Source organism: Microcebus murinus, chromosome 11, assembly GCF_040939455.1.
Source record: "Microcebus murinus isolate Inina chromosome 11, M.murinus_Inina_mat1.0, whole genome shotgun sequence".
Lineage (NCBI taxonomy): Eukaryota > Metazoa > Chordata > Mammalia > Primates > Cheirogaleidae > Microcebus > Microcebus murinus.
Window position 1 is genome coordinate 15,065,540 of NC_134114.1, and position 19,500 is coordinate 15,085,039.

The 19,500-nt window shown below is 33.1% G+C and overlaps 1 protein-coding gene across 3 annotated transcripts in view; it reads right to left on the reverse strand.

Moving 5' to 3' along the window:
• CDH18 (cadherin 18) overlaps positions 1-19,500 on the reverse strand; it is an 854,315-nt gene that overhangs the window by 225,218 nt on the left and 609,597 nt on the right. The window lies entirely within an intron of this gene.

Here is a 19,500-nt window from a genome sequence, read left to right on the forward strand (position 1 = left end):
GTCCTAATCCCCAATGTGAGCATATTAGGAGATTGGGGCTTTGGGTAGTGATTGGGTTATAACAGTAGAGTCCTCATGGGAATAGCAACTTTTTAAAGAGACCTCCGTGAGCTCTCTCTTTCCTCACTCCATGTAAGGATGTAAGACGTTAGCAGTCTGCAACTCAGACCATTCAGCTCAGCTGGCACCCTGAAGTCAGACTTTCAGCCTCCAGAACAGTGAGAAAAATATTTGTTTATAAATATGGTACTTTGTTATAGCAACTGACCAAAAGAGCAACCCAAAGTCAAAGCTGCAAAATTTAGGAGGCAGGGCTGGAGCAGCAGTGAATGGGAGAAGCCAATATTCAGAAGAGGCAATGAACCAGACTGGAATAACTGGCAGTTTCCCATGACAACCCACTGTTTGCTATACTAGCTCTCTGCCAAAATTATACAAAGAGCATTGAGTTAAAGTGGGGTAGAGACAGGGGCACGTCCCTATGACCAGTTGAGGTCATGAGGATGAAGCCTTTCTATTGAGAAGCGACATTGTCAATAGAAGAATGGCAGAGCCCACAGGAATACTACACATTTGAAAACTAAGCATTATCTTCCCAACAAAACAAATCATGTAGCACGTGAAAGGCAGGCCATCACAAGTAAGAATGAGGATGAGAAAAAACTGATTTTGATCAACAAAACTACAGATGTACCATAAAACTAAAGAATAATTGTGCTGCACACAAAATGATCAGAGAAATAATGGATACAATTACAAAGATGCTCAAACAATAAGAAACCATTAAGAATGTGAAGACATTTGAAAAACTACTATGTGGAAACGAAAAATATTACAGAAATCACAACTTGATTAGATGGATTAAACAGTGGATTTGACATAGTAAAGGAAAAAGGGTAACTTGAAAGATAAGGGTTGCAACGAGCAGAATCAAAAAAGAACAAAAACTAGTTTTCTTTTCTACCGTCCCAAATGTATCCTTACTTGTGATAATCACTACAATATTATATTTTGAATTTTAATCTGATTTTTTCTCTATGTAAATTATGTGTTCACAGGCACTCATATGAAAGAAAAAGAAAAAAAAGGTATGGAAAGAAAGGGATGGATGGAGAAAGAAAGGAGAAAAATTGCAGGGAGCAATGATATTCCAATGGTTAAATTAACATGGGTAACAAAAAAGAAAAAAAAAGAAGCAATGGACAGTCTCATATATTGTCAGTGGGGAATTTTAGAAAATGAGTAGATATAGAATCATTGGATTATATTTACAAAAGTAAGCCCATAAACAACTTCTCTTATTTAAATAATTACAAATTATTTTTTCTTTCATTAGGAGGCACCATAATAAAACAGAATATAACAGTGTAAGCTTTGGAATATTATATCTTTGTGGCACTAAACAGTGAAATATTCTATAAGTTTTGATTTTCTCATTTGAAAAGTAGAAATAAAAATAACCAAAATCAAGATAGTAATAGGGATAAAATGAGATGTCAGTAAATCTCCTATCAGAATGCCCAGTAGGAAAAACAAATGTTTCAAAGGTTGATGATGTTAATAAAATATTATATAACTGAACAGTTAGAGTCTTCATGTGTTTTTATAAAAGTGTTAAGGGAGAAAATATAAAGCAAAAATAAATTTATGTACATATCTGAATTTTTTCTCTCTCTCCCTCTACACAAAGTATTTAAAGATGATGTAGGTTAACAGATAGAAGGCAATGTAATTCGAGTATGTTAGCAATTATACACAGAGCTCAAATGGACTGCTATGCCAGTACAGATACTGTCTAAATAAACTGGTAGAATTAATAGAATAAAGATTCACATGGGTTGGTTTGGGTCACTTTGTGCTTGTCCAGAGCATGTATAACATATATAATGAAGAATCAAGCATTGTGTTTCAAAGATAATTAGGGTCTAAATTGTTGCCATTGTTGAAGGTGAATTAGAATGAGCTAGTACTGAGATGAAAAGTTCTATTCCTCCTTGATCAAAGAAGAAATAGATGAAGAATTACCACATAAATATCTGAAAGCTTTGAGTTGTCACGGAGACTGATGCTTGGTTTCTCTTACATTTTTTAAGTAAGGTAGTTTAATATTTGAAATTTTTCAAAATGCCTGGGCCCTTTTATCAATAAATAATAGAAAAATAATCAGAAAATAATTAAAATTCCTAAAATTAATAGAACTATAGCCAGAATATTCAGAAAAAAAAATAGAGAACAAAAATTGTTACTATTAGGAATAAAAGAAAGAAACATCATTAAAATTCTATAAGTAGTAAAAAGACAATTAAGAATAATAGGAACACATTTGTGCTAATAAAATCAACAAGATGAAATGAACAAATTCCTAAAAGGACACAAACTACTAAGCCTCACTCAAAAAGAAACATACACTCTGGGAGGCCGAGGCGGGTAGATCATTTGACCTTAGGAGTTGGAGACCAGCCTGAACAAGAAGAGCAAGACCCGGTCTCTACCGATAATAGAAAAAATTAGCCAGGCATGGTGGCATGTGCCTGTAGTCCCAGCTACTCTGCAGGCTGAGGCAAGAGGATCTCTTGAGCCCAGGAGTTTGAGGTTGCTGTGAGCTAGGCTGAGGCCATAGCACTCTAGTCAGGTCAACAGAGTGAGATTCTGTCTCAAAAAAAAAAAAAAAAGAAAAGAAAAGAAAAGAAAAGAAAAGAAAAGAAAAGAAAAGAAAAGAAAAGAAAAAGAAAACAGAAACAGCAACCATAAATAGCTTCATGTCTATTAAAAAATTGAATTTGTAGTTTACACTTTCCCAAAAAAATTAATCTAAGTAGACACACACAAAAAATTTGCCCAATCCAACTTTCATTTCCTACAAAATCTGTAAACAAACTAGAAACAGAAAAGGAACATATTCAACATGAAAAAGAGCGTCTATGAAAAAACTATTAATACAACTAACTGCAATATTAAACATGGAAGACTGAATTTTTCTACCTAAGATCGCAAACACGACAAAGGTGTCTGCTTTCACCTCTTGTATTCAACATTTTAATGAAAGTTTTAGCAAGGGAAATAAGACAAAAAGATAAATAAATGGTCTCTGGATTGGACAAGAAGAAGTAAAACTCTCTGTAAAAATAATCTATGTGTCTACAAAAATCCTACTAGAATTTATAAGGAACTTCAGTCAGATGGTGGGATACAAGATCAAGCTAATAAAAAATATCAATTTTATCTCTGTACCCTAGTAACTGACAAACAATTAAAATCAAAATTTGTTATTTAAAATAGTTTCAACGTCCATCTGGGGGCTGTACATACTTGAAGCTCTGACTCGGGTGGGGTAAAAGCAATATAAGTAACCTAAAGATTTGAAATAAAAATAATAAAATAAATAAATAAATAAAAATTAAATTAAATTTAAAAAATCTTAAGTTATTAGGAACAAAACTCCAAAATACATGAAGCATCTGCATGGTTAGGGGAAATAAATATTGTTCAGAATAATTTATAAGAATCTAATTATAGGGAGAGATAATTATATTTTGGGGTTGGAATCAATTTTTTTCAGATGTCTATTCTCAAATTTGATTTATAAATTTAACATAATCTCATTCAAACTCCCAGAAAACTTTTATCCCTACCAAAAACAACTTGATCCTAAAATTCAAATAGTAATCCAATGTACCTAAAATTGCAAAAATAACACTGAAAAAAACAATTTTAGAGGATTATTGCTACCTAATTTCAAAACTAGTTAAAATGGAATAGTAATAAAGACAGTGAGGTAATGCATAAAGATAGACAAGTAAACTGAGGAAAAGGAATAGTGTGTCTCTAAAAGACACATACATACATGGACAAAGGATTTTCCCCAAAGATGCAAAGGCAATGCAGGACAGAATAGATAGTATTTTCAGCAAATGAAGTAGGACCAATTGATAAACACAAATATGTATTTATATATGTTAAGTATATGTGTGCAATTAAGTAAACTTCCATCTATAGATCACATATATAAAAAATTAACTCAAAATCAATCCTACTATTAATAGCGAAATTCAAACTGTAAAACTTTGAGAAGAAATGGGACAGTTTTTGTGACCTTCAGTCAGGTGAAAATTTCTTTGATGCAACAATGAAAGCATGATCCATATAGAAAGATATAGATAAATTGAACTTCATCCAAATGCAAAATATGTTCTTCAGACGATATTATTAAGAGAATGAAGAGAGAAGTCATACATATACTGGCTGAAATTAAGTGCAAGTCATATATTCCATAACAAACTAGGAAAAAAACTTGGTGACAAATTAACCAATAAAATAAATGAGTAAAGAATTTGACCAAACAATTCACCAGAGAAAATGAAGTATAATAACATGGGATAATGTTCAACATTATTAGTCAGTAGGTAAATTCAAATTAAAATCACTAATAAATACCACTACAAACCTTTTAATGATTTTATTATACCAAGTGTCAGTAAGGATATGGAGGAATACTAGAATTCACATACAAAGCTGGTAGAAATGTGAAGTGGTACAATCTCTTTATAAAAGAGTTGGTGGATATCTTAGATGATTAGCATATTGCTACCACATGATAAAAGCTCAACACTCTCAATTACTTTTCTAAGAGAAAGAAAAGCATGTACACATAAGACGACCTGAACACAATGTTCATATCAGTTCATTTGCTATAGCGAAAAATATGAGAAACCCAAGTCTATCTCCTTCAAGTAGACGGATAAACACACTGCACTATATACCTACTGTGAAATAATACTCAGCAAAAAAAAAAAAAAAGGAAAAAAAAACTATGGATACATAATTTACTGATCCATAATTATCCAAGGTTCAACATAAATAAATCCTAAAATAATTACTGTGATTGAAAAATACAAGACTAGATAGACTACTTACTGGATGATGCTATTTATATCAAACATTTAAAAATGCAACTTTATAGTAACAGCAAGCAAATAAATTCGTGCTTGGGGTTTGGGCAAAGAGTTACCAAAGAGCATAAACTTTTGGGTGATGAATATCTTGTTCTTGATTGTGCATACACATAATAAATCTTACAGAATTTCATATTTTAATTATGTGTGGTTCATTATATGTCCATTACACCTGGAGAAAAATTAAAAGAATGACAAGAATCTATGAGGTCAAAAACCACTCAAATTCAAGAAACAATATAACCAATACCTTGATAAACACTCATTCATTCATTTAATACATCATTATTTATTTGTCCATTCTTTCATTTACTTAACCAAGCATTGAATTATTCACTCATTAATAATTTATTCATTCAAAAATATTGATTGTTCTCTCTACACTAATCTATGCTCTGAGCATATCATTTAATAGAGGAAAATTGAGGCTATGGAAAGTTAAATAATTTGACCCAGGTAGGACAACAAATTAATAGCTGAGAGAGACTCACATTAAGGATTCTATAACAGAAAAATCCATGCACTAACTTTTATTGGATAATATCACTAAATGCAAATTGAATAATGCCTTAGGTTATTTAATTTAATTATCACAATACTGAAAATTTGGTTCCCTAAAATGCCTTTAGAAGCAAATAAAAACACAAATTAATATATGTTATTACAATGAACTTAATATGTATAAGACTAGATACATTTCTGTGACAAATTTAATACTATAAATGATAATTTCTTCATTTGATTCACAATATTAATTATGGCAAATACATAGGCCTATGGTTCCAAATAAATCCATTGGCATATGTTAAAACCAATACTGTTATTCAAAAAAATTAACAAAATATTTTCAATAATTAAAGTTGAATATAATTGTAAAATATTAATATTTTGAATTTCCTGGATTCCTGTGTAAAATAAAGTCACAAAGCAAAATCCTCATTTAAAATTTACATATGACTTCAAAAATATGTACCATTAACCCTATAGAAGACATTGGAAAATACAAATATATTTATGACCTAGAAATTCCTTGAAGAATTAATTTTTATCAATATAAAACAGAAAATAACAACAACCAAAAAAACCCCAGGTGTAATCAATATCAAAACTTCTCTAAAACCAGATACTACATAAGTGTCAAAGAGATTGGGAAATAAGTTTTAACTAATTTTTTTTTTTTTTGAGACAGAGTCTCGCTTTGTTGCCTAGGCTAGAATGAGTGCCATGGCATCAGCCTAGCTCACAGCAACCTCAAATTCCTGGGCTCAAGCAATCCTTCTGCCTCAGCCTCCCAAGTGGCTGGGACTACAGGCATGCACCACCATGCCCGGCTAATTTTTTCTATATATATTATTTGGCCAATTAATTTCTTTCTATTTATAGTAGAGACTGGGTCTTGCTCTTGCTCAGGCTGGTTTCAAACTCCTGACCTCGAGCAATCCGCCCGCCTCGGCCTCCCAGAGAGCTAAGATTACAGGCATGAGCCACCGCGCCGGCCAAGTTTTAACTAATTTTTAAAAATACACAACATTTTATTGAAACCACTTTGAGTTACATTTCTCTACTGAGAGAAGAATGATTATTAAATGATTTGATATCTCTTTTTTTTTAAGTATTCTTGAACTATTTTTTTTTATTTCGGCATATTATGGGGGTACAGATTTTAAGGTTTCAATAAATGCCCTTTCCCCCCTCCTCCCACAAGGCTGATTTTCCAGCATGACCATCCCTCAGATGGTACACATCTCACTCATTATGTATGTATACACCCGCCCCCCTCTCCCCTCTCCCCTCCCCAATACCCTATTACTGTAGTACCTATGTGTCCACTTAGGTGCTACTCAATTAATACCAGTTTGCTGGTGAGTATATGTGGTGCTTGTTTTTCCATTCTTGGGATACTTCACTTAGTAGTATGGGTTCCAGCTCTAACCAGGAAAGTAAGATGTGCTATATCACCATTGTTTCTTAGAGCTGAATAGTACTCCATGGTATACATATACCACATTTTATTAATCCATCCTTGGATTGATGGGCACTTGGGCTGTTTCCACAGCCTTGCAATTATGAATTGTGCTGCTTTAAACATTCAAGTGCAGGTGTCCTTTTTGTAGAGTGTCATTGGCTCTTTTGGGTAGATGCCCAGCAATGAGATTGCCAGATCAAATGGTAGATTCACTTGTATCGCTTTAAGGTATCTCCATATTGCTTTCCACAGAGGTTGAACTAGTTTGCAGTCCCACCAGCAGTGTAGGAGTGTTCCTCTCTCTCCACATCCACGCCAGCATTTGTTATTTGGAGACTTTTTGATAAAGGCCATTCTCACTGGAGTTAAGTGATATCTCATTGTGGTTTTGATTTGCATTTCCCTGATGATTAGAGATGATGAGCATGTTTTCATATGTTTGTTGGCCATTCTTCTGTCTTCTTTAGAAAAGTTTCTGTTCAAGTCCTTTGCCCACTTTTTGATAGGGTTATTTGATATTTTCTTGTTGATTTTCGTGAGTTCTAAGTATATTCTAGTTATCAGCCCCTTATCGGATGCGTAGGATGCAAAAATTTTCTCCCATTCTGTAGGTTGTCTGTTTACTTTCATGACTATTTCTTTGGCTGTGCAGAAGCTTTTTAGTTTCATCATGTCCCATTTATTTATTTTTGTTGCTACTGTGATTGCCTTTGGGGACTTCTTCATAAACTCTTTGCCTAGGCTGATGTTTAGGAGAGTGTTTCCAACATTTTCCTCTAGAATTCTAATAGTTTCATACCTTAGGTTTAAGTCTGTTATCCAGCATGAGTTGATTTTTGTGAGAGGTGAAAGGTGTGGGTCCTGCTTTAGCCTTCGACAAGTGGCTATCCAGTTTTCCCAGCACCATTTATTGAAAAGGGATTCTTTTCCCCAGCGTATGTTTTTGTCTGCTTTGTCAAAGATTAGATGGCTATATGAGGATGGTTTTATATCAGGATTCTCACATCTGTTCCACTGGTCAATATTCCTATTTTTGTGCCAATACCAGATTGATTTAATTACTACAGTGTTTTAGTATAGTTTGATATCTGGCATATTAATACCCCCCATTTTGTTTTTGTTGCCTAGAATTGCTCTTGATATTCGGGGTCTTTTTGGGTTCCATACAAAGCGTAAAATTATTTTTTCTATATCTGTGAAGAATGCTGATGGGATTTTAATAGGTATTGCATTGAATCTGTAGATCAGTTTGGGTAGTTTTTCTTTCTCAGCATTAGAGTTTCTAGCATACAAATTAAACAATCAAAATTGCCTAAGTCCAGATATACTTAAACGTGAAATAGAAAGCAGATTGGGAGCAGAGAAGGAAAGCATTGTGACAATCCCAAGAGGCCACATTAAGTTTTACACATCTGTAAAGATTTTATACTTTCTGCGTTTCTTTGCTGTGTCTAAGGCATTTTTATTAACATACACAGATATTATATTTCTACAATTGAGTAAATCAATCTCTTTAACTTTATAATCAGTTCATTCTTTTTTTATTAAGAAAATGTTCTCTTGACCTAAAAATACTGTTTTTCAATTTAAATGTTAGTGTAGCATGGAACATATTAATGAAAAACAAAAACAAAACAGAACAGAGCATGTTTTTCCACAGAAATGAGTGTCGTATGTCCCTTTGCATTGCTATGCAGAAATACCAGAGGCTGGTTAATTTACAAAGTGAAGAGCTTTATTTGATTCAAGGTTCTGCAGGCTGTGTAAGAAGCATGACAACAGCATCTGCTTCTGGTGAGGAACTCCACAAGTCTGCATTCATGATGGAAGGGAAAAGGAAGCCGGCATCACACACGTGGTGAGAGAAATGAAGCAAGAGAATGGGGAGAGAGGTGCTAGGCTCTTTTTGACAATCAGTTCTTGACAAACTAACAGATTCTAATAGACACTAATTCCAGCAAGGAGGGCTCCACGCCACTCATGAAGGGTCCACCCCCATGATCCAAAAATCTCCCACTATGCCCCACCTCCAACATTGGCGATCAAATTTCGGCATGAGATTTGGAGGGAAAAATATACAACCTATGCCAATGAGTAAGGACAAAAGGGGCTTTTAGGTGATGTAGTGTAGGTTGCTGGATATTGATGCACAGAAAGGTAAATCCAAATTTATGTAATAAAAAGATTTGTCCTTAAGGATAGGTTATTCTACAGCAGCGGCAACATGACCTGTTAGTGATTGAGAGCCTAATTCTGGTGGCTGATTTTTCTGCATTTACATGATAGAATGTATACTTAGAACAAGTTACCTAATATCTCTGGGACTCAGTTTCCTCCACTGTACAATGAGGATGACAACAATTCTCTCCATCTCATAGGTATGCTGAAGCAAATTCCATTGTTCATGACATAAATGTTTCTTCTAGTTCTAACAAAAACTCTACATGGAAAAGGCATTGTCAATGTTCCTATCTAACTTGAAACATTACTCAGTATATCAGGAAAGGTTATAAGGACTAGATTTTTACTTTGTGTGGCCTTCATACAGCAATAATGTATAATGTACCAATAATTTCTGGACATAAAATATTTAATTTTACCAAATGTCTTTCTACCCTTGGGAGAAGTTTAATATTTTGTCTAGTGTGAGGCTTTTGAATATGACATCTGTTTCACAGATGTAAAATGTATTTGAATGAAAGTTCTTTGCTGCTCTAAGCTGCATTAACTTTGTTTCTGCCTAATTAACATGAACAAATCCTGATAAAGCCTTTTTGCTGGTCCATGTGTCACAATTAGAAATTAATCTGCTCCACTATTATGTAACATGAAGGCAGGATGCAACAGTGGAAAGAACATGAAATTTAGAGTGTGAAAGGCTTCTGTTCCCATCCCGATTCCACCACTTATTAATAAGGTACAGTTAGATAAGACGTCTCTTAACCTTATGAAATGGATTCTGCAAAGAATTATGGATGTGGAAAGAATAGATCAGACAAAATAAAATAATGAAGGACATAACTTAACATTCATAAAACTCACATATTTCCATATTAATATATTAGATATATTCCACTTTGAAAGCGGTGAGAGTGAAGAAAAATTCATAACTAGATTTAAAATAACCACATTGCACAGTAAACGGTGTGTCTTCATGGTTGCCCTAATATCCTAAACTTAATAACATTTTCCCACTAGGAATTCCTGGATGATAACGCCAAACATTTCTTCTATCAAGGATGCTCAATCACCATATGGTGACACACACGGTTCTGTAATTTCTGCCCCACCCTACCCTTGGACACATGTTTTTAGGAATTGTTTGTCTTATTTGTTGGGGCCTTCTGTGTGCTGCAGTCTCATCTCCATGTATCATAATTACCTTGGCACATCAATACAATGCCATGACATTCAGTACTAATAATTAAATCCTGCTTATGTTCTATAAGACAAAAACATTTACTGGAGGAATTTGAGACTCATCCGAGTTCTTTGTAAGTAATATGGATACAATGCATTTAAATTATTTATATACTACTAACATTAAAATGCTCTGCATTATTTATTGAGGGCCAACACTTCGCCTGATTCAACATTCTTGTGCCCTTTTTGTTCCAAAATCCTATAGGTAAATATTATTTTCTTCATTTTATAGATGAGCAAAAACATTTTATTTCCAACTTTTCTAACTAAAAAAGTATATTCATTTATTTTTTCAATAATTCACTTAATATACTTTAAGTATATGTCATGTGCATTACCTTGGGCAAGTTTTGAGGCAAATTTGTGTTTAAAAGTTACATAGACTATGTGTTCTTAAGATTACAATATATTTAGTGGTTAAATTAAGAACAAAAATATCCACAAAAATGAGTTAAGAAGAATGCAAAATTCAAACAAAATGTGAATATGTCCAAAATTTGAAGTACAGACAATAACTCGGAAACATACAGAAAACTTATAGATTCTCATGTTCTATAAGACAAGAATCTCTCTTATGATCTGGCGAAGGAACTCAAGTGTGCCCAAGCAGATGAGCATAGTATAAAAAGGAGCAATAGAGTTTTAAATATTTATGTTTAAATATAGCGAAGTAGATAGGCTGTATTTGATAGGCATTATGGATTTAATGATATCTAATAATTATTCAGTTTTAATCACAAAGTAAATATATAACGTAAATTTAAAATATTTTATATGTCTGCATTTCCTTAAGTTCATTTTATTTAACTTAAACCATAGAATTATATGAGCAGGTATCTGTTTATAAAGGAGTAATCCGGTGCTAGATGAGGAAGAATTTATATGTAGCAGAGAGAAAGAGAAATACCAATGAGGAAGCTACTGCAGTGTTTTAACTGAAAGATGATGGCAAAGAGTGGAGGAGAAGTTTGGAAAGAAGAGAACCAGACAGATTTGAGATATATTTTAGATGAGGAGTTGACAGGACTCAATAACAGACTGGGTTTAGGGAGAGGTGAGTGTGAAAGAGGTGTCAGATATATTACTTGAATACTTGGGTGGGTGGAGGTATAATTACTGAAAAGAGGAGCCCAGAGAGAAACCAGCTATCAGCCACTGTTAGGAAAGAGACTTAGAGTCCAGTTTAATTCAGGTTAATTTTAAGACTGCAGCAAAGCCTCCAAGTATGTATATATTCAGTCTATATTCAATCTATATCCCCTTCAGGGATCTGAAGCTCAGAAAAGACTTTGGGGTTATAAATATAATTCTCTAAATCATCACCAGACAGAACATGTCTAAAATGTCAGCTTCTTCATTTGAAAATGAGAGCAACACCTCATGTGACAACAAATATTAATATGTGCAAAATCCCAGGCACATCACATGGAGCCAGTATACAAACACAAATGTATGGGCTCCTGGGAGCCTAATGATATTTCTGCACTTTCATTTTCAAACACACACACACACACACACACACACACACACACACACACACGCAAATCTGTTCAACACGTATTCAGTAGGGGCAAAAAAAAATTCTCTTAATAAAAGTTGTGTGCTTTGCTCTTTATATTCTTTATATTCTGAATGAGAAATGTATTGCACGGATAATATTTATATTGTATGAGGACACATTAACGTTCTGGATTTATCTTCCTTTTAACAGCTTTTCCATCACTTGTAACTGGAGAAGCTAGTCACTCATGCTCACTAAGTGGAAAGGTAACTTCTAGCAGTATCAGTCAAATCCTGTAGCAGCACATGACAGAATTTCTGTTTCACAGGAACAAAAACACAGTTCTAATCCCAATTGGCTTTCAGTTACAGAATTTGGAAAGTAATTATCTGACACAGCAGAAGCCAAACAGTGTTCTATTTTTATTTTCCATTTCAAACTCTGAATGTGAATCATATTTTCACAAGAAATGTGACAGAAATAGGAGGAAAAGAAGTAGATTTACTTATTCATTTACACTAGCAAAAGCAAGTCAATACTCTGAAAAATTCAGCAAGATGTGCCCCACTATCCCACAGTGCTTGCTCCATTTTCACTTTATTTTGTGGTGTCCCAAAACAGAGTACTTTTTTGGAAAAATATTAAGAAATTCAAAATTTATTTATATATATAAACTTTATTATACATATAATAAAGTTTATATATATATAAGTTTATATATATATACATATATAATAAAGTTTATATATATACACACACACACACATAGTTACCACACATGATAGGTAAGTAGTAATCTGTCATTTTTCTGAATTACTATTGATTGGTTAATTTTATGAGTCAACTTGACTGGTCTAAGGGATGCCCAGATAGCTGATAAAACATGATTACATTATTTCTGGTATGTCTGTAAGGGTGTTCCCAGAAGAGATTAGCATGTGAAGCACTAGACTGCATAAAGAAGATCTTCCCTCCCGAACGTAGCTGGGCATCATCCTATCCTTTGAAGGCCCAGATAGAATAACAAAGTAGAGGAGGGTGGATTTGCTTTTGTCTTCTAGAACTGGGACACCCATCTTCTCCTGCCTTAAGACATCAGAACTTCTGGCTCTAGAAGTTTCAGGCTTTGAGACTTACATAGAAGTTCCCCTGGTTCTCAGGCCTAGGTTTTAATTACACCACTGGCTTTCTTGGTTCTCCAGTTCACAGATAGCATATGGTAGAATTTTTTAGCCTCTATAATCACATGAGGCAATTCCCATAACAAATCTCCTCTATATCCATATCTATCTATCTATCTATCTATCTATCTATCTATCTATCTATCTATATCTTTCTATCCATATATTCTACTGGTTCTGTTTCTCTGGAGATCCATGACTACTAAAACTGGAAATAAAGGTAATTTTCTATCATATGTCTTTTAGAAATATTGTCATTGCACCAAAACAATCTGCCCACAAGGGAGTAATAAAGTACAACTTTATCTGTTAAATAGCTAGAAAAATTATTACAAGTATTGAAATATAGACTTATAAGTAACATACCCCAAACTATACATTAATATGGACCAGTAATTTTTACACTCCTCCATGAATATAAGCCAGCTCTGGTAGAAACTTTACTTCTACCTCAACAGAAAGAGAAGTCATTTAGACAACTATGCACAGAGGAATTTTTGAATATACTAGATAATAATCATGATATTCTTGCAATTTATTTCACCATTGTTTTAATAGCCATTATAGCTTGATACTCAGACCAGTGAAGCCAATTGACCATCCTGGAGTCTGGCTCTGGGCAATCAATTAATGATAATGACTTTACTTCTAGAACTACTATTACTACTACTACTGGTGCATCTACTCTGAAAGAAAACCTTATGGTTCCATAATTCTTCACCTACCCCACTATCAATATTTATCAAAAAGACACCTGCACTCAAATGTTTATTGCAACACAATTTACAATTGCAAAGATGTGGAATCAATACAAGTGCTCATCAATTCATGAGTGGATTAACAAAATGTAGTATATGTATGCCATGGAGTAGTACTCAGCCATAAAAAAGGATTAATTAATGCCTTTTGCATCAATATGGATGGAACTGGAGACTATTGTCCTAAGTGAAATATCTAAATAATGGAAAACAAAATACCACATGTACTCACTACTAAATAGGAACTAACTGATGAGCACACATGTGCACAGAGGAAAGTAACACTCAATGGAAATCAACCAGGTGTGAGGGGAGAGGAGAGAACAGGCATAAACTTACGTAACTGGTCCAATGAACAATATCTGGGTGATGGGCACTCTTATAACCATGACTCAAGCTTTATAAAAGCTATTCATGTAACCAAAATTATTTGTTCCCCATAATACTTTGATATATATATATGTATATGTGTGTGTGTGTGTGTGTGTGTGTGTATGAGACAAAGAATAGAATAAGAAATGATAAATGATACTCAATATATTCCCTGGTTTGCCCACCTTTCAGAATTCAATATGCTGCCAGACATCAAAATAATTCTCTAATTATGTTTGACCAATACCAGTCAGTAGTGGAGAAAGATGTTTTCCTCACCCAAACTCTAACTACTGTACAGTGTATTCATAGAACTTGGTTCCGTCTTCATACACAGAAGGCAATATTTAGCATTACTACAATCCATTTATGTTATATTCTTATTTAGCATGTCTGCAAAATAGGTTTTCACTGTTAATATTTGGAGAAAATTGAAGAGAAGCCTGTTTTAGGGTTTCCAGCTATTTAGTAAAATCTTAGTTGTTGAATTTCTGGGGAAGCTAAATAAGTCATAGGACTTAAGAGGGTAGCATTTCCCAGAGTTCAAATTTGGGTCTGTTTTATCTTTATGCAGTATCTGTTATTCAGTCATCACAGGGACCTTGTAAATACACAGCCAGGGAAATATTACACTTTTTAAAATTTTAAAGCCCCGAGAAGCTTTCTGCTGAATGGTATCCCACTAGTCTTTAGAAAAATAAAATTTTATCAATGAGTTATTTCTAAATGTAGGGTAACCTTTATGAAAATAAAACTTTGCTGCCACTCTAAATACATAATAGGGAAGGATAGTTGATGCTCATTGTGATGAGTTTAAAGTGAACTCCTTCACTTCCAGACAAACTATTGTAGTGAGATTTGGCTGTATATATCTTACTGATAAGTACCTTTACTAAGAATCTAAGAGTTAATGGAAACAAAAAAGGTCTGTTTTTTCATGTACAGATGATCCCTGACTTACAGTGGTTTGTCTTACAATTTTTTGACTTTACAATGCTGTGAAACCATCGAAATTTCCATGTAATATTCAATACATTATACAAGATATTCCACACTTTATTTCAAAATGGGCTTTGTGTTAGATGACTTTTCTCAACTTCAGGCTAATGTGAGTGTCCTGAGCGTGTTTAGGGTAGGCTAGGCTAATGGGATATTGAGCACAAGCTTTTTTATTTTATTTTTTTCTTACTGGAGCCCCATTAAATTATAAAATGTATTTAAAAGATCTTAACTCTCCACAAAGTCAAGTTCCTAAGATTGCTCTCAACAAGATAGATATTTCAGGAAGTCCCTCGAAGACAAATTGCAAATGAAGTAATGATGATTGACAAAGAAGGACAAAAAGTAACCATGTTTTCAAAAATATTATGTGGAAAGGTTTTTGCTGCACAATTTTTTGATCTGACTTGCATATTTTCTGAGAAACTTAGAAGTCAAAAATTCTAGGTATAAAAAGATGGGTGGGGTGAGGTGTAGTTCTAAAACATAAAGGTTAGTGGGAAATTTATAGGAAAAATACTTAATGTCTCTAAGGTAATAATCAATGGCTAGTGATAAATGTCTGTGAACAATTGTGCCTATTCATAGAAAAAATGTTGCATGTAATAATTTTCAAGAGCAATATTAATTAAGACATCTGGGATAACTAACTGAAAAAACCAGTAATGAATGTAGCCCAAACTATTCTCATGTATCTGAATGTTTTTGGAAGTCAATAGGATTTTCTTTACCCTTAACTTAAAAAATGGAAAGTAATCATTGCCTATGTATAGTTAATTTGTATATAAATAAAATGTCAGTATTTTACATGACTCAAAAAGGTAATCAAGAGAAGAACTATAATGATAAAACTACATGGGAAGAAGGAAAAATGAGGTAGGATTAGGGTAAGCCATTAGACTCTCACATATCATAGCAGGAAATCAAGATAAAGTCTACTCCAGTTAAAACAAAATAACTAAATTATTACAGATTGTTTTTTATCTGTAAGAAAGGGCTCCTGAGTAGGGAATGGTAGAGAAGAAAAGATAAGTCATTTTGTTATAACTACTTCTGTACTATTTGATCTGTCCACTATGTGCTTGTATTATATCAGTAAAAGTAGAAATTAACATAACAAAATAATAATGATGGCACAATGATGTATGTAGAGAAAAAAATCAACCCTCATTTTCATGTAAAATATCTTTTATAAAGAACACTTTCATTTAGAAATTTCACCCTCAGTATTGCCCAAGGCCATGCAAAAATATTAAGTCCATGGATGTTGTATTAAGATGATAATACTGGTGTCAGTTATTAAAACAAAATGCTAATTTCTAACAATCAAAAGGTCCATGTCACTTTGCTCAAGGTATCCTTATATGTCATACTATTTAGTAAAATGAGTCTACAATCTCAGTGTTCTCAATGTTAGATACTAATTTAGGATAATTTTGGTTGCTTTAAAAAATGCTGATATCAGTACTCTATTCTCACATTTCCTGATTTAGTTGATTTGATATGCAATCTAAGCTTCAAGATTTCAAAAAACTCCCCACGTTTCTAATATTTAAAGAAGGTTGAAAACTACAGACTCTATCCATTGATATTTGTCCCATAGTAATATATACCAGATAAGAGCTTTGCTTTTAATACATTAACCCAAATTTGTCATATACTTATCTCTTTGTTTTCAGCATTTCTTATACACACAAAGAAAACTACAACTGCAAAGTATAGGATAGAAAAAAAACTGTAGAAATTAACAGCTCTCCATAAAGACTTTTTGGTCTCTCACAGCTGCATTGCATATTGACATTCCTCCCCTTAGAAACATACAAATATTTACTTAATGTTGCTTTTATGCAAATAATTAATATGTAATTAGATATTATTTTACCCTTCTCTCTCTAAATGTTTACAAAAATAGTAACAAAATTGAAAACTCCCCATGGTCACTTTAATTGAATGAACACTAATAACAGGGTTGAATTAACAAGAATAACAATGGCAAACCTAGATTAAGAAGGGAAAAAATACAGCATACACTCATAACATAAGATATATGTGAGAGGGAAATGTAATTCCAAGCAACATATACATCTCCCTTACAGCATTTCCTTTCTGCTTAGTGTTCTTTTATTTTAATTAAAAATAGTTTATACTGTCTCGAATACTATAAACATGTTTAATACTTCTCATAATTTTGATATAACAATAGAAAGAATCCATGCATGCAAAGTAGCTAATGAACTGAACAAGCAATTACTGAGCAGACAAGATGTTCCAGAACAAGTTTATGAATCATTACTTTTAGTTTTATAAATATAACCTGATAAGGAAAATCCCTTTCTTCAAAACAAGTTGGTGGACACTGAAGTAAATTCAGAAAAATTTAAAAATGATGGTGACCTCTAATTATACTAAAGTTCTGCTTACTTTAAAATAAAGATGACTTATATTTCATATATCTCAGAGGCATAATGAATAAAATAAAATAATTAAATAAAAGTCAAATATATTAAAGTTTCTCGTACAGTAAAACATAAAACACGCACTCTACTAACTAAATGCCAAGAGCACCACACTCTTAGTTGTCAAACCAAATTGCAGAAATGCACCAGGGCTTTCATGAACACCTGACTTTTTGTCTTTGTAGGCCCTTTTGATAAAAAGTAAATATGATTTATAAGAGTACTGATGTAAAGACTAATATAAAACCAGCTGAATGATATTTATTTTAATTTTTTATTCTGATAAAAATGAATTAAACATTTTCCTAAGTCTTCTAGCCCCTGGTGACTATGCTAACTCCAACCAAGTAGACAAGTTGACCCTGGCCAAAAACGTCTCCAGACATTGCCTGATGTGCTTTAGGGTCAAAGTCACCTCTCACTGAGCACCACTGATAGACACACACACACACATGTACACACACATAAGTGGGTGAGTATGTCTGTATGGTAATATAAAGTTCACAATGTGGATAAACCAAAAAAGCTGTGCCCATAACATGTATTATTTTTCATTGATGACTTTAAAAATTGTCAGTGTAACACTAAATGCATTTAATTTAAACATTTGCTAAAGAATTCAACTAAAATATCACTCAATCTCTAAAAATACAATTAACCATAATGATATCTGAATTATTAAAAAAAAAACTCCTAAGGCACTTTAAATTAAATGTAACATTCATAAAATACATTTTTTTTGTTTTGCATTCAGTTTCTTATAGGACTGGATCTAAATAGCTAAATTTCCATGGTGACTATTGAAAGAGTTCTATATTCAAATAGAACTATGTGCCACAATTAATTTTACATGACATCATGTCATCATGTTGTCATTTGTATAAAATTGAAATGTCATGTTCTGATACAAGAGCTTTTCTATTTCAAAGAAGCTATTATAAAAATGTTTATAAAGTTATCATCTTGACAATATTAGATGACAATTGGGACCTATCCTTGTTGTGCTTTTAATTTTTAATTCAGAGTTTATGATAACACTAAAGCTATCATTTTTTTTCTGAAAACCTTAAAACTATCCATTTCCTATTACATGAATTATTCTCTCTTTAACCTGAAAATCATTTATTTAATTTGAAAATACAGTACTTCATATTAAAAGAGATTTTAAGGTTATCTTCTAAGTAATGAAAAATATAGAATAATGTCAGTAATAGTGATGATGATAGAGGAATTTCATATACGCTATACAGGAAAGTGATTTTCATTAAAGAATCAGATGTCTTAAATTTTGTTCTTTGACACTTCAACCAATCCTACGAACATGAAGAGGTCACCTAGCATTTTGAGCACTGTTGCCTTCTATTATTAGAGGAGTTCAGCAAAATGATTTCTTAGTCTCTTTATATTGCTGGAATTTCTTCCTTTTTTTTTTTTTTTTTTTTTTTTGAGACAGAGTCTCGCTTTGTTGCCCAGGCTAGAGTGAGTGCCGTGGCGTCAGCCTAGCTCACAGCAACCTCAAACTCCTGGGCTCAAGTGATCCTTCTGCCTCAGCCTCCTGGGTAGCTGGGACTACAGGCATGCACCACCATGCCCGGCTAATTTTTATATATATATATCAGTTGGCCAATTAATTTCTTTCTATTTATAGTAGAGACGGGGTCTCGCTCTTGCTCAGGCTGGTTTTGAACTCCTGACCTTGAGCAATCCGCCCGCCTCGGCCTCCCAAGAGCTAGGATGGAATTTCTTCCTTATATTCTCTGTTTGCTATTGCTGTTGTTTAATAAAGCAAATCATAAGTAATTATCTGCATTCTATACATATCTACCCAAACACATATAGTATACAGGTAGGGAGGAGAGTGAAAATGATAGAATTTTAGTAAGCAAGTTCTT